The sequence below is a fragment of the Carettochelys insculpta genome, chromosome 2 (genome assembly GCF_033958435.1).
Source record: "Carettochelys insculpta isolate YL-2023 chromosome 2, ASM3395843v1, whole genome shotgun sequence".
Lineage (NCBI taxonomy): Eukaryota > Metazoa > Chordata > Testudines > Carettochelyidae > Carettochelys > Carettochelys insculpta.
The window spans coordinates 79,462,842-79,479,483 of record NC_134138.1 but is presented as its reverse complement, the minus strand read 5'-3'; positions in this window follow the sequence as shown (position 1 = coordinate 79,479,483).

Here is a 16,642-nt window from a genome sequence, read left to right as displayed (position 1 = left end):
GAAATGGTGTTTGTGAATTAATAACTACTGCAAAGCCAGCAGAGGGAACACGATAAAAAGTCTCTCTGTATTTGGTGATGGTGGTAGATTTAACAATACATATATTCACAGCTATTGTCTGAGGTTCTGATAATTGGGTGGGGTATTTTTGACCAGCATTATGCAAGATGTCATAATGGTTTCTTCTGACCTTCAAATCTATGAACCTACAAACTCACTTGAGCCAGTGTTAACCAGCAGTGGCGCTGTGATTAGTTGTTACAGATGATTATCCCTCTGATTAAGTCACAAGGGATCATCCCCTCATTTTTGCACTATATCAGAATGAACATGTGGCCAGGGAATCAGTCATCAAGCGCAGAGACTCCTGTAGCATGTTAGGTTCAGCGAGCAAGCCAAAGCAATGGCATCCCAGTGTTCACATCACAGTATTATGCCAAGCCACTTCACAAGAAATACTATATTTAAAATTCACAACCATCATGGCATCAGCAGTGGGAGCTATCTGAGACAATACTCTGATGAAAGTAGTATCAATGGCAGAAATTTTCTAGCCCAAGCTATTTTCTAACTCTGCTATTTGGATTTGCAGCCTGTCGTTCAATAGCACAAGAATGGATCGCTATTGTCCATACATCCGGCCCATGTGCATCCCCTTCTAAGGTCTCAGCCTACTTCCATAAAAATAAATAGGAGGGCTGTGCACAGGCATTTAAATCTGACCACATTTGGAGGAGTATGTTCTGTGTTCTTGGCACGGCCCTGGGGCTGGAAGAGTTCTGTACCCCCACTAATTATTGGCAGAGCCCACGCCCCTGTTTGTCTCTCCCATACCCCACCTCTGCTGTGCATGCCCCTGATCAATAGTAAAACTCCAACTAACTTCAGTGGGTCAATCCTATAATTGCTATGCAGGAAGGTAAGTAGGAGAAAATCTTCACAGAGTGATAATTCATCTCAGCAGATTTTAATTGGCTTAATGCAATACACTAATTTAATCTTGAACGTATAATTTACCCTTACATTTATTATAGGCAAACCTACTTTTTTATGCATGAAGCCATCAGTGTATTTAAGGCAATTTGGTAAACATGTCAACTTCAAGACATTGGGAAGGCCCATGTTCCAGGCAGTAAATACAGCTGTAGATAAGTTATGTTGTCTTCTTTTCTGAGCAGGCATAGCACTCCAGGGTTGCATCATCAGTCCTCATTGTCACTGAGGGGACCATGCTTCCTTATGCTGCATATATGACATCTAGTAAAATTACTCGTGCCCATGTGAATTCAGTGGCAATTAATCAGAACTATGCAGAACAAACATCCAAATTAACATCAAGTTGACTGAGTCCATTAACAAGAAATATGCTCTTTCTGGAGTCTTTTTATTTAGCTTCTTATCTTTAAGGTTTGCATAGGAAAAGGTCATACACACACACACACTTCTCTCACACAAGGATGGGAGGTGTGATGGACCGACCTGCACCAATCTTCCTTGATCACCCTCCATGCCTAACTAGGCCCCTGGGATGTACTTGCCTTTCCTGGCACCTGTGCCTCTTCTTCTCAGGGCAACATGCAGGGTGGGGTGGGGGCACAAAGGGTCGCTCCCCTGCAGATTTCAGTCATGCCTCAGACCAGGACAAGGCCACCAGCAGCCTTTCAGCACTGTGTTGGAGGGAAGGGATGGGAGCTGCTCCTAGCGGCAGGGAGGAGGGGGTGGGGGTAGGGATGACATGGCCTGTGGATCGGAGAGGTCATCTCTTCTCTCCTCCCCCACCATCCCATTCTGTTGTGCTGGAAGCAGTGTCCCCCTTCCTGGCTGCATAATGCTGAAAGGCAGCTAACATCTCCCAGCTGCTGTTGCTGCCTACCTTGGCCGGGGCAGTGTGTGAAAAGAGTGCTATGCCTTTGTCCGGATGGCTGCTGCACTACCTGCAGATTGGGGCACAAGCAGGCTGGAAATAGCTTCCTCCCCACCACTCCAGAGCTTAGCTGAATGAGGAGAAGTTTCCTCATGCCAGCCTTGCCTGAAGCTCTGGCACATGCAGAGCTTGGCTCCCTCGGCCAGTGTCCTGGGCTGTAGGCTATTGAGCTTTCTCTGGGTGCCAAACCTAGCTGGCAGCAGTAGGGGAAAGGAGTAGCCTGCAAGCCAGGGTGTTGGTGAGCTGAATGATCCAACCCAAGTCTGGTTCTCTGCATAGTGCCGGGGGCAGAACACACCTGGCTGGCATTGTTCTCTGTAAGCTGTGTGCTTGTGTAAGCTCTCAGGAGAAAGACAAATGCCACGCAGCTGACTAGCAGACTCCTCACAGCCAGGTTTTGCATTTCTCTTGGTTTTGCACATTTGCACATGCTTCAGTGCACATAAAGTTTATCCCGCACATGGATGGAAAAATCCAGGCATGGATGGAAAAAATTAGAGCAGTGATGTCCAGTAGGAGTTCAAAGATTGCCACACTTGTGGTAGTCATCTTTCCCTATTTGCCACATTTATTCCACCACCCAAAAAAAAATGTCCTGCCCTTCCCCCAGAGCTAGGGACCCCCTAGCCCAGAGTCGGCACCCTTTCTGAGGTGGAGTGCCTGGCTAGGCCACCTACATAGGCTTCTCCACCCCTCTGCCTGGATCCCCCATTGCCAGTGGGAGAACCATTGCAGGGGGCTCCAGCCCTGGCCTAGCAATCCAGAGGGGCACCGTGGCAGGGGCTTGGGCTCCAGTGCCATGTTTTGGTGGGTCCCTGTGGCTGAGGCTCAGGCTCTGGCCTTGCACTCCAGAGGGGTTCCCACCCCAGTCCTGTGCTCTGGGGCCCCCCGTGGCAGGGGCTTAGACTCCAGCCCTGGCCCTGTGCTCCAAGAGCCCCACTCAACACAGTGCAGTCTTCTATTCACCACATGTCATGGGTGGAGACCGTAGTGGGTACCATGGACTTACAGGGAACAGTGTCCCCCAGGGGGGATATGGAAGAACAGAGGGGCTGGAGGCGGGAGGTGTGAATGGGTACAGGAGGGCAGAGGACAGAAAGAGGGGAAGCATGTAAAGGGCTGATGGATGGGCAGCAGAGGTGACATATAAGTGTCCACCACCGGCCCTTCCTCACCAACCACCACAGCAACCAAACAGTGTTCTGGGAAACAGGACAGGGATAAAGGGGCCTGCCGGCCAAGGGGAGGTACCACAGCAGGGTCAGCACTGATGGGCCAGCAGGGGTAGCGGCTGGCCCCACTAGCTGCCACTGTGGTAAACCACCAGCCATGCCCAACCCCATCACCAGCCACCGCCACCCCACTTCATCTGTTGTTGGGTGGACAGCTGATAAGCAGGGATCTGGACAGCAGCCAGACCTACCAGTACTGATGGGAGGGGAGAGACAGAAAGTAGAGGACAAATGGCCCATTTAAATAAAAAGTAGGACCACCTGCAGGAGGGCTTAAATCTGGGACTGTCCCTTTAAAAATGGGTTCTCTGGTCATCATAATCATCACTGATTAATACTATGTATTTATATGGGCCTAGATACTGTTGAGCCTTTATGCTGCTACACATCGGGGAGGGGCTTAGCTTGCACAGTGACCAGGCAGAAAGTCCCAGCTAGCTAGTATTCGACAGAGTGCGCTATTGGGTAACCATGGTTACTGTGATCACGCTACGTTAGTTTTTATCTCCTTATACTCAGACCCTGTCTTTTCCCAACTGACATTAATGGGGCAGGAAGCAGGTGTTTTGCTTACGGAGGCCATGTAATGTTTATATGCACGGGTTTATTTCCTACAAATGCTTCAGGGTTGATTCGTCTTTTGGAAAATATATCACTGAGGACCCAGACGTCAGTTGCAAGCGTTCAAGCTGCTCTAAACAGTGAAGAAGAAAGCTGTGAATTTAAATAGTGGTAACTTCACATTTCTGTATCACCTCCGTCCTGAGGGATTCTCAAACGCATTCCACACAGGCAAAAAACTACACGGCAGATTCCTTTGGGGGAAGTGAAGTGAAGAATAACTCCTCTAATTTCAACCTCAGAGGAGATTATAGGTAAGTCATATATCAATACCCAACATTGATTTTAGCCAGTATGACGGGATCAACACCATTATTACTTTATTATTATTTTCTGTACTGCTTGTTACTGTCTCAGTACTGTGAACAATGAAGATACAATCATTAACTACACCAAGATCTTAGAATCCAAACAAGACAGACGTGATATTGGAGTTTGGTTTTTATTGTTATTAACCCACATATTCTGCTTATGAAAAATACCCCTGGGATCTTTTAATGGCAGTTATTGTTCTGGACCTTGATTTTACGTCTCATCTGAGAGACAGCACCTCTGGGAGAACAGTGCCCCCTAGCATCTATGTACACTGTACTGCCTGGAGTGTCCCATGTACATTTGCACATACCCAGTTTGTGGGTGTCGTGCCCCAATATAAATGGAAAAGTGCAGTTTGCCATGTCCTTATCCATGTGCACTTGCAGATACACCTGGCCTGTACACACATTTATGAAAGTTTGTACTCAGAGGTTAGTAGGTATCCTTCAGTCTATGTAGCCTATGGATCACGCCCTTCGTAGTTCCATTTGGGATCATCATTTGCAGCGTTGACTATGACTGTGAAGACCCACACGAGAGTGACAGTCCTTGCTGCATCTGTTGCATGTGTAATGGGTGTCTGGCAGGTCCTCACTGTGCTTTCTGTGAGCTCGCTTCTCCTTTGCTAGCTGTCTGATCCTCAACTCACCCTTCTGAAGGCACTTGTGTAGTTCCTGCCTCCATCTGTTGCGATCGTCCGCCAGCTCCTCCCAGCTGTCTGGCTCGATGTCTACCTCTCTGAGGTCCCTCTTGCAAACATCTCTGTAGCACAACTGGGGGCATCTGGGAGGTCTTTTGCCAGAGGCTAGCTCGCCATACAGGATGTCTTTCGGGATCCTTCCATCATTCATCCTATGGATGTGGCCAAGCCAGCGGAGCCACCGCTGCCTGAGGAGGGTGTGCATGGTTGGGATTCCAGCTTGCTCAAGGACGGCGGTGTTGGACACTCTGTCCTTCCATGGTATTCCAAGGATGCGCCTGAGGCAGCGCAAGTGGAAGATGTTCAGCCTCTTTTCCAGGTGGGCATACAGGGTCCAAGACTTGCCGTAAAGGAGGGTGCTGAGGATGCCGGCTGTGTAGACTTGCATTTTGGTGTGGGTGTACAACCTGATGTTATTCCATACTCTCTTGTTGAGTCTGGACAGAGTTGTGGCTGCTTTTCCAATCCTCCTATTTAGCTCAGTCTCCAATGACGGGGTGTCAGTGATGGTGGACCCGAGGTAAACAAACTTGTGGACGACCTCTAACGTATAGTTGTCAGTGCTGATTGATGGAGGTTCAGCAACATCCTGACCAAGTATGTTTGTCTTCTTTAGGCTGATGGAAAGCCTGAAGTCCTTGAATGCTTTGGAGAACTGATCCAGCAGTTTCTGAAGCTGGTCTTCTGTGTGTGACATGACAGCAGCGTCATCTGTGAACAGCATATCTCCGATAAGGACTTCCCGCACCTTAGATTTAGCTTTCAGCCTTGCAAGATTAAACAGTTTCCCATCAGATCTTGTGTGCAAAAAGATGCCCTCTGTTGAAGATCCAAATTAGGCACACACAAATGCATGATGGCAAGCTGCAGTCTAGTTGGAAAATCTGCCCCAAAGAGCACAGCTGCTCTCTGCTTCATTGCTCAACCCCCATCCTGTCCCATCCCCTCTCTTCCTCTTCCTGCCCCTGCTCTGTCCTTCCCTTGCATCCTCCCACCCACAAGGACACACCACGTTCACGCTTCTCCCTTTCCTCCCAGTGCCTCCTGCATGCTGCGGGACTGCTGACTGTGGTGGGTAGGGAGCACTGGGGATGGAAGGAGGTGACCTGTGGGCTGCTGTTGAGCGCTAAGCACCAGCACCGAGAGTCGATGCCTTTGCCTAGGTGCATTACTGAAAAGTGGCTGCAGACTGTAGCACGGGGAGACCTCAAAGACTGGAAAACACAGCAAAATGGTTCTGGCCAGTTTCCAGAGCAGAGGCACCCAGGCTCTCCCAGTGTGGTTCAGCTAGAGGAATCCACTGCAAGATTGAGACAGGCCTGCTTTTGTAAAAGGAAACCAGCACAAGGGCTGGAATTAAGCAGCTTTATCTCTTGTATGCCTACTGTGCCGTAAAACACCTGTGGTCAGCCCATAGCAGTTGACTTGAGCTTGTGGGGCTTCAGCATTTCAATGTACATTCCTGGCTTCAGGCTGGAGGCCAGGCTCTGGAGCATTGCAAGGGAGGAGATGCCTATGGTCTGGGCTCCCACCAGAGCTGGATACTTACAAGGCAATTTTGTATACCTGAAGCCTGAGATAAGCTGACATGAGCCAGCTGTGGATTTTCTGTTGCAGCACAGATATACCTGCAGGGTCAATGGCAAGCTGCACCCGCTTTGGTAGCCGTGATATAGTTGATATTCCGGCTCACCATTCCCTTTGACCAAGGCATTCTTGGCTTTTTTTACTTTCCTGGAATTGGAGCAGAATAAAAACACCCCTTAGGAGTGACTAAGCAATCAGCTTCCCTCAAGTTTCATGCCACATTATCAAGGCCTTCTCTAGATTTCTCTTGGGAGTATTGCCTTGCTTGAGTGGATGAAAACAGCGGCTGGAATTTTGTGAATAGGTAAACTGCCATTGGCTTCAGAGAGGCCAGGATTTCACCTAGTAACAATTCCTGTCTTCCAAGAACCTTTTGAAGGAAATCAGCCTCTACCCAACCTGTCTTAGTGTAGAGTATGCACACATGATCCCTTATCCCTTAACTAGAAGAATAGTGTATGATTTAGAAATGACTGAAAACTGTACTCACTTTGAGTAGTGAGGGCAATTAACTATTGGAGCCACCTGGTAATAGGCATGCTGGGTTCTCCATTGCCTACCACTTTTAAATTGAGCTTGGATGTTTCTCTAAGAGATCTGCTCTGGGAATTATTTTAGGGAAGTACTTAATACAGGGGGAGCTCAGACTAGAGGTGATCATCCCTTCTTGCCTTGGAACCCATGATTCTATGATGAGAGAAAGTCGTGAATCCATTTCTACAACCTTAACAACTAAAGGGCGATTTGTTGTTAAGAATTTAAAAAATAATTTTGCAAAAGTCACTATGTAATTAAGGATAAGCTGTGAAAGTCAAACAGCAATAAAAATCACATCTAAAAATGTGAAGAATAAAACATCAGATTAGTCAAGGGACATCTGGAGGGGAGAGCTGTGATCATGAATTATTAGTGCTAGCAAAGCAAGAGCTTCAACTTATTAACAAAAAATATCCCACTGATGCTTGTACAACATCACAAAATAACTCCTGCATTAATTATCATTCAAAACATCAAAATCAGGTGCACAGGAATTGAAAGGACAACTGAGAATGATTTTTTTTTTTTTTGCTTTTGAACTTTTCAATTATGTATTACTTTTCTAAGCAATAGTTTCAGAGAGGAAAAAAATGACTATTAAAAGTCACACCAGTGAACTTAGTTCTTTGCAAAATTGCTCAACGTGAGCTATTTTATATTTCTGGTAAATATGATTAGCAAGATTGTCTTCTCATAGTTTCTAGTGTAACTCCGTTAAAGTGGAGCTCCTCCTGCTTTACCTCATCTTGAGAAACCCTAAAAGGGGGAGGGATAATTCAGTGGTTTGAGCACTGGCCACCTAAACCCAGGGTTGTGAGCTTAATCCTCAAAGAGGCCATTTAGGGGTCTGGGGCACATAGATTAAAAACAATCTGTCAGGGATGGCCCTTGGTCCTGCCAAGAGGGCAGGGGACTGGACTCAATGACTTCCCGTGGTCCCTTCCAGCTCTATGAGATGTGTATCTCCAGGTAATATTATGTGTTTTGCAGTGGGGGTATATTTATATCAACAGATGGACTTTATTATAAAGGACGTGGAGAACAAAAACAAAACAAAACAAAAGAAATACAGGGAGAGAGGGAAAAATCAGTCTCTTTTATCAAGAGCTAAAACATTCAGAAACAACGAAGAGTCCTGTGGCACCTATTACAGCATCTGAGAAAGTGGGTTTTTTTGCCCAGGAAAGCTTATGCTCAAATAAATCTGTTAGTTTTTAAGATGCCACAGGACCCCTTGTCATTTTTGTGGTTACAGACTAATGCTGCTACCCCTCTGATAAAAAACTCAAGGAATTTTTGAACCAAAATTGGTTTTTTAAATGGAAAATACATTTTTGACCAAGCCCCTAAACATGAAGATCTGGGCTCATAGGAAGGGCTATTTTCTATAGCATTATGCTGACAACAGATTTCCCAGCTCAAAATAATACTGACCCCTTTATCATTATCATTGTGATCCGTCTGTTTGAGCCCCTTGAAATAGCACAAAAAGGCAGCTGGCGGCAGCACCTGACAGAGAGCCAGCCTGGCCCTTTGTGTGTTCTAAGGACCATATAAATCTCATGACTCTGTGACTTTATGGGGCCAGCCCCCCTGCCTGTTCCTAAAGAGAGGCAAATTCTACCCACTAGTGGGGTGATTCAAAAAAAACTTTGCAAGGCAGGCCTAGTAGATGTTCTACCAAATTTCACCCTCTTGCACAGGTTTCTCCTCAGCAAAATCTGATTATAGACCTGGCTTGTAAGATAAAGCTGAGCTTTTACACTATGGATTTCTTTCCAGATTAGAAAGGTGTTCAGCTGCATATACAGTCCTTTTAGTAGAAGCCCCCTCACCAAAGCTTCTGTATGCATTTTTGTCTACAACATTGGCATGATGGACAAACATATTTGTGAAGGGGTACATGCTCCCGAATGACATTCTGATTACGAAGGTGAGTTAGAAAGCTCAGTTGGTTGGGAACTGTGGGTCACCACAGAACCAATCAAGAACAAGGCCCAGCTGCGGAGAAGCTGGGTGGCTATTATGAATGAAGGATTTCAGAGAAGGAGGTGGAAAATTGAGTGAATGTTGATTCTGGGGAGTCTCTTGCATGGAAAACTATGATAAAAGGTCAGGAGACTTATGGAAAAGGGAGCGCAAGAAGAAAATCAGGCTCATGAACATCACCTCAGTTTATTGTAAACAGGAATCAAAGCTGTGCAGAGCTTAAGCTTCCGAAGCAGTCTCTTCCCTTCCCCAATGATATTCCTGAAGCTTAAATGAAGGTATTTGTTTTTCTGAGTTATTAAAAGAGACTTGGCTTGCTTGCTTGCTTGGAAGACGGCCAATATAACACCAATATTTAAAAAAGGCTCTAGAGGAGACCCTGGCAATTATAGACCGATAAGTTTAACATCAGTACCAGGCAAATTAGTAGAAACACTAGTAAAGAATAAAATTGCAAGGCACGTAGAAGAGCACGAATTGTTGGGCAAAAGTCAGCATGGTTTCTGCAGAGGGAAGTCGTGTCTAACTAATCTATTAGAATTCTTTGAAGGGGTTAATAAACATGCGGACAAGGGGCACACAGAGGACATAATATACCTAGATTTCCAGAAAGCCTTTGACACGGTCCCACACCAAAGGCTTTTATGGAAATTAGGTGGTCATGGGATAGGAGGAAAGATCCTTTCATGGATCGGGAATTGGTTAAAAGACAGAAAACAAAGGGTGGGAATAAATGGTAAATTTTCACAATGGAGGAGGGTAACTAGTGGTGTTCCCCAGGGGTCAGTCCTGGGACTGATCCTGTTCAACTTGTTCATCAATGATCTAGAAAATGAGGTAAGCAGTAAGGTGGCAAAGTTTGCAGATGACACCAAGTTGTTCAGGACAGTCAAAACCAAAAGGGATTGTGAAGAACTACAAAAAGATCTCAGCAAACTGAGTGATTGGGCAGCAAAATGGCAAATGAAATTTAATGTGGGTAAGTGTAAGGTAATGCATGTTGGAAAAAATAACCCAAATTACACGTACTACATAATGGGGTCAAATTTAGCTACGACAGATCAGGAAAGGGATCTTGGAGTTATAGAGGATAGTGTGCAGTGGCAGTTAGTAAGGCAAATAGGATGTTAGGAATTATTAAAAAAGGGATCGATAATAAGACAAAAGATATCATACTTCCCCTATATAAAACTATGGTACGCCCACATCTTGAGTACTGCATGCAGATGTGGTCTCCTCACCTCAAAAAAGATATATTGGCATTAGAAAAGGTTCAGAAAAGGGCAACTAAGATGATTAGGGGCTTGGAACGGGTCCCATATGGGGAGAGGCTAGAGAGACTGGGACTTTTCAGTTTGGAAAAGAGGCGATTGAGGGGCGATATGATAGAGGTATATAAAATCATGAATGGTGTGGAGAAAGTGAATAGAATATAGAAAAATTATTTACCTTTTCCCATAATACAAGAACTAGGGGACACCAAATGAAATTGATGGGTAGTAGGTTCAAAACTAATAAAAGGAAATTTTTCTTCACACAGCGCACAGTCAACCTGTGGAATTCCTTGCCCGAGGAGGCTGTGAAGGCCAGGACTCTATTAGGGTTTAAAAAAGAGCTTGATAAATTTTTGCAGGTTAGGTCCATAAATGGCTATTAGCCAAGGATAAAGTATGGTGCCCTAGCCATCAGAACAAGGGCAGGAGATGGATGGCAGGAGATAAATCACTTGATCATTGTCTTCTGTTCTCCTTCTCTGGGGCACCTGGCATTGGCCACCGTCGGCAGATGGGATGCTGGGCTTGATGGACCTTTGGTCTGACCCAGTATGGCCATTCTTATGTTCTTATGTTCTTAGTTATTGTAGCTTCACAAAAAAGCCTTCTGAGATTGTTATTGTAGCTGTATTGGTCTAAGCTTATTTCAGGGAGGGAGAAGGTGGATGAACAACTTCTGTTGGTAAAAAGTATTTGAGCCACACTGAGCTCTTTTGGAGTGGGAAAGGCATACAATATTGCAGCCAAATATGAATTGGAATAGGTTATTAAGCATAAAGTGTTAACATATGTTGCAGGAAACCATTCAAGATGAAGTAGACATGTATCAATTTTTCAGTGCAGGACAAAGGAGCGCTACAGAATGATGCAATGAGACCTAACACCACTGTATCTACCAAATCTATGACTTTTAAGCTGCGTCTACACGTGCACGCTACTTCGAAGTAGCGGCAGTAACTTCGAAATAGCGCCCGTAACGTCTACACGTGTTGGGCGCTATTTCGAAGTTGAAATCGACGTTAGGCGGCGAGACGTCGAAGTCGCTAACCCCATGAGGGGATGGGAATAGCGCCCTACTTCGACGTTCAACATCGAAGTAGGGACGTGTAGACGATCCGCGTCCCGCAACATCGAAATAGCGGGGTCCTCCATGGCGGCCATCAGCTGGGGGGTTGAGAGATACTCTCTCTCCAGCCCTTGCGGGGCTCTGTGGTCACCGTGGGCAGCAGCCCTTAGCCCAGGGCTTCTGGCTGCTGCTGCTGCAGCTGGGGGTCCGTGCTGCATATACAGGGTCTGCAACTAGTTGTTGGCTCTGTGTATCTTGCACTGTTTAATGAAAGTGTGTCTGGGAGGGGCCCTTTAAGGGAGCGACTTGCTGTTGAGTCCGCCCCGTGACCCTGTCTGCAGCTGTGCCTGGCTCCCTTATTTCGATGTGTGCTACTTTGCCGTGTAGACGTTCCCTCGCTGTGCCTATTTCGATGTTGGGCTGAGCAACGTCGAAGTTGAACATCGACGTTGCCAGCCCTGGAGGACGTGTAGACGTTATTCATCGAAATAGCCTATTTCGATGTCGCAACATCGAAATAAGCTATTTCGAAGTTGGGTGCACGTGTAGACGTAGCCTTAGTGTCCAAGCTTAAATTCATTACTTTGCTCGCAGGGTTGTTTTTGGGAGCTATTGTGAATGATGAATGAAAGGTCAGAGACAATGTGATGACTTTGTAGAAAATATTCAACCACTGGTGATGGTGGCTGTGTTTTTTTTTCTCTATTATCATTTTATGGCTTTACAGAACTCTCCCTATATAAGGCATGAAGACAACCTAAGATTTAAGTAAACAGCCGTCAGATGTAAAGACAAATTCAGTGCCACACTGGTCCACAGTATTTATGGAAAAGTGGCATTTTTCAGTTATGAAAATGTGTGAGCTTCTTACTGCTACTGGAGTGGAGAAGGTTACTGCATTGGACAGTCCGCTTCAACTGGTGCTGATGATTCAACATGATCATTTTTGTGAAAGAAAGTCAATATATCTGCTCAATGTATGGTTCTAGATCCTGCTGTGAGCACAGGGGATGGGAATCTTTGACCTCTCAAGGTCCCTTCCAGTTCTATGAGTCTAAATATTATTCTAAGGAAAGAGTGAGGCTCCCATAAACCAGCACTGCATATTATAATAGAAGAAAATGACTGGTGTTGTTAGAACATTATTGCCTTCAAAGTGTCAGGCATGGTATGAACCTAGAAGAAGACACTGTCCCTGCCCCTCCCCACAAATTTGCAATCTGAAAAACAAAGACGAGTGTGGGTGGGGAGAGGAATACATAAAAAAAATATAGGAATTGTTTTCATTCATTCCCTTTTCTACCAATAAACACTGTCCTACTTACTATCTTGGTGACTCATAATCAAATGTGAGTGTTCCTTGTGTTTTTTGCTGGGGCTCTGAAGTATATTCACGAGCTCACTGCTGCAACAAGGCGCTTGCTAATAAACTTCAGATATAAATTTGTAGTTGATACTTTACTCCTCTCCTGTTGCCAGTGTTTAATTCAATGCTGCTTGCCCCCCTGCCTTCTTGCCCCCACTAATACTGCCAAAGAAGGCCTGAGAAACTGCAGCTAACCAACAACTGTTCAAGGGCCAGAAGTGCTGCAATTCCAAGCCCCACAGACTTCTCCTGTGCCTCATCACAAATCAGAGGATGGGGAGACGTTCACTGCAGGCTGAGGGAGTGATCCAGGATCCAGCTGCCTTATGCTGTGTGAAAGGTCTGGTGCAGACTACAGGCACCGTAGCAGCCTCCTATCTAGCTGGTGGAAAGTTTATCTTGTGGGTTCCTGCACTCCAGCAATAGCTACAGGGCTGTCTCACAGATACCTCCTCACAAGCTGTAGCATACAGAGCATATCAAGTGTATAGTCGGGGCTGCGAGCGGGTGTTCAAGGCAGGGAAGGCCACAGTGCGGGTTCCAGACAGTGCTACGGTTCAAAGCACAGCCTGAGGAGGCTGCAGTCACTGGGCCATTTGCTGTCCAGAAGCCTCACCCCCTGCTGGAGCACCCCAGAACTGGCAAGCTTAAGGTCACTTTAGTGCTCCCCCCTCAGGGGGCTGTGAATACTATGCTGCATAAGGTATGTCTACCCTGAAGCTGGGCGGTATACTTCCCAGCTTGGGTAGATGTATGCACTAGCTCTGAGCTATGGCTGGCAGTGTGGCCTCAGCAGGTGGGGTGTCTGCTCAGCCTAGCAAGTAGCTAATTGTCTGAGGTGCTAGCTGCGTGCTCCAGGCAGCGAGGCTGAGGTGCTGCCTGTGGCACAGTGGGCAAGCTGTGATTTTAATTTTTGCACACCAACTCAGTCAGAGCTATCACCCGTGAGTCTGCCTGAATTACACCTCTCACCTGCAATGTAGATGTACCCAAAGCTTTACAGCACTACAGCTCCCACGAGCAATGCAGACATACCCTCAGTAGTGGAGCGCAGAGTCTGATGGTAGCTCTCAGTGTACAAGTTGGATAGGCATCTCCATACATCCTCTCCTGCCTGACAGGTCTTAGCAACAACTCTTGGACAGCTAAGACCAATTGTATGGTGGTTATAGGATGGAGAAAACAGCTGGGATTCTTATGTGATGTTTTGCTAGTTTCCCAGACAAGGACAAAGCAGTTAACTTTGTGTGTGTGTGTTAGACATCAGGGATAGAACCTGCAAGCATAGGGTCTAAAGCCCTGCACTCTACCAGGTGAGCTAAAGGCCAGGTGTCTGTCAGCTGAGGCTGTAGTGCAGAGACTTCACTCACCCCAGATGAGGTCTCAGTGCCTCTGGGTACTACACATAGGTAGAGGGCTAGATTCACTGGGTGTACACCAGCCTGTCCTAAGAGTATCACAGAGGAGCAAATGTTACTACCTGCCGTCTCTACAGATGTCATCTGGAGGAAGTCCACTTTTTTTTTCTGCTGAAGTCTCCCTGAGAGCTCTACGGGTGAATGCTATGTTGAACCAATACACCTCCAGCCATAACAGTGACAGTACCTCTTGCTGCCATGCTTCCTGTACTCAGAGGAGAGGTTGTGGTCACTTTGTGTTGTATGTCCCCCTTCATTATGACATTAGTCAGCAGGGGATCTATGACTGGTATAGTCTAGGCATGAAGCCTTCCTAAAGCTGTCAGCATTAGCAAAATGATTTCCATACTAAATTCATATTGTCACGTGCTTGGAACAGTCTGAAAAATATCATTTGTCTTGAAATTTTCTATGCTTTTTGTCTGCCCAAAGTTGAATCACTTTACAGAATATAAGCAATAATCTTCAGCTGTTTTAGAGCTGAGAGAGGATTAATTTTTCCCTGTTATGTAAAACTTCAAATCACTTCCCTTTTTTTTCATGGGGATGGCACAAAGGCTGAACATGAAAACCTCAGGCTAGATGTATAAGCAGGAGTTTGAGGAGTTCATATTTTAATTCCCCTCCTCCACCCCCTAAGTAGAGTACTATGAATGTGCACCATGGAATTCCATTAAGTTATTGGCTGTATGCGTCTATGGAAGCATATGTAACACCCAGCATCTGACCTGACTCCACAGGAGTCAAAGGAAGAATCCTCCTTCCAAGCCACCAAAGCAGCAGCAGAGTAACTCTGCAGAGGCTCTTATAGTCATAGGTAGCTTTGTCTTTCCTCCCCTAGTGCAGCCTCCCATTAAGGAAACATCAGCTGCTTTTGCTCGTCCCTTGTATAGCCCCTGCCCTGTACCTTCTCTCTTTTTCAGGGAGCTCAGTACAGAGCAAGGCTTTACTGCCCTGCATGTTCTCTGCATTCCTCTCTCTTGCTATGTCTACACTAGAGGGTTTTGCCAACAAAACCAACAGAGTGTCCAGATTCCAAACACTTTCTGTTGAAAGTAATGCGACAGAACACAGAACTTCTGTTGACAGCCGTACGCCACTCCTCGTGAAGAATAGTGCCTCTGTCAACAGAGATCCGTTGACAGAAAGCCAGTGTGGATATTCCAGACAGGGGTTTCAGGACACTGGACAGCCCTGTCTGCTGTGCTTCTGATTGGCTGTTTTGTTCAGAAAGCAGCCGGGAAGTCTGGCTGCTTTTTGTCAACAGAGCCAATTGCTCTTATGATCCACTTGGCAATTTGGCCACAGTCTGTCAACAGAAGTTTTGTGGGAAGATATCTTCCAAAGAAAACTTCTGCTGACAAATCTCTGTAATCTGGACACAGCCTTCCTCTCCTGTCTATCCACCACCTGGCACAAAAGAACTGCCTGGGCTTTTCTGCTCTATGGATAGCTGTGGCTGCAAATTAGAGAGGGGTTTATTTGCTCCTTCAACACTGTGTGGCTTGTGCCATGGCTGAAATCTGGTACTGTTATACTTGGCAGTTCATAGCCCAGGCACCCCTGGGCTTGCTATAAAAAAATATTCTTTGAGTCCTGCCATCACTTTCATTATAAATAAGGCATGGACGTAAAAGATGGAGGTCATGTGGTCAGCTATTTGTCACTTTTTAAATATTAAAATCTGTAGTAAAAATTTTGAGAAGGTTTTTCATCTCATGGCAGTACTGTTTTGGGGGTTAATCTTCTCTGCTTGGATTTCAAGAATATATGCGCATTAAAATATTTGCATACAATGTAAGACTGTGTCTACACTTGCATTCCTCTTCCAAAAGAAGCATGCAAATGAGGGAAATCAAAAATGCAAATGATGTGTAGATCTACATATCTGGCACCTCATTTGCTTAGTAAATGCAGCTCTTTTGAAAGTAAACCTCATCTTCGAAAGAACTCTTCTTCCCTTTTTTTGTGGGAACAGGTTCCACGCAGCTTGCAGGGATTTTACTTTAGTCACTGTACCTTTTAATTCTGTTTAACCAACCTATCATTTTTGCAAAGTTCCCCTTTCTGAAACTAAATGCCACAGTGCTGGACGGCTGTTGGATTGCAATTTGTATGGGAAGAAGGGTTCTATCGAAGATGGGTCTGAGTTTCAAAACAGCCACGTCTACGTTGCTTTTCTTCTTTCAAAAGAAGCTCTTTTGAAAGACTAGGCAAACGAGGCACCAGATAGGGCTGACAATGGAAGGTTGTTCATATGGTGTGGTTTGCAAGTCAAATACAAACTTCCAAGAACGGGGCTCCCAAATTATGGTATATCTACTCTTGGGGGAATGAGAGACAGCTCTGGATGTACATGAAAGAAATTGCATAATGGTGAATGTTATTTATTTTATTATTGAATATTAATTTTATGCTACTCATACACAGCTTTAAAACTCTGTGGGAATTTCTTATATAAGTTATGGTAGTTAGCTCACTTCAGAACATACCAGTGAGGACACAGATACAAAGCCCTCATCTCCAGTTGCCATATAGCATGGGTTAAAGTATACAAGAACTATCAGAGCGCAGTAAGACAGGAACCTGAGGGTTTTTGCCTGTGGTATATAT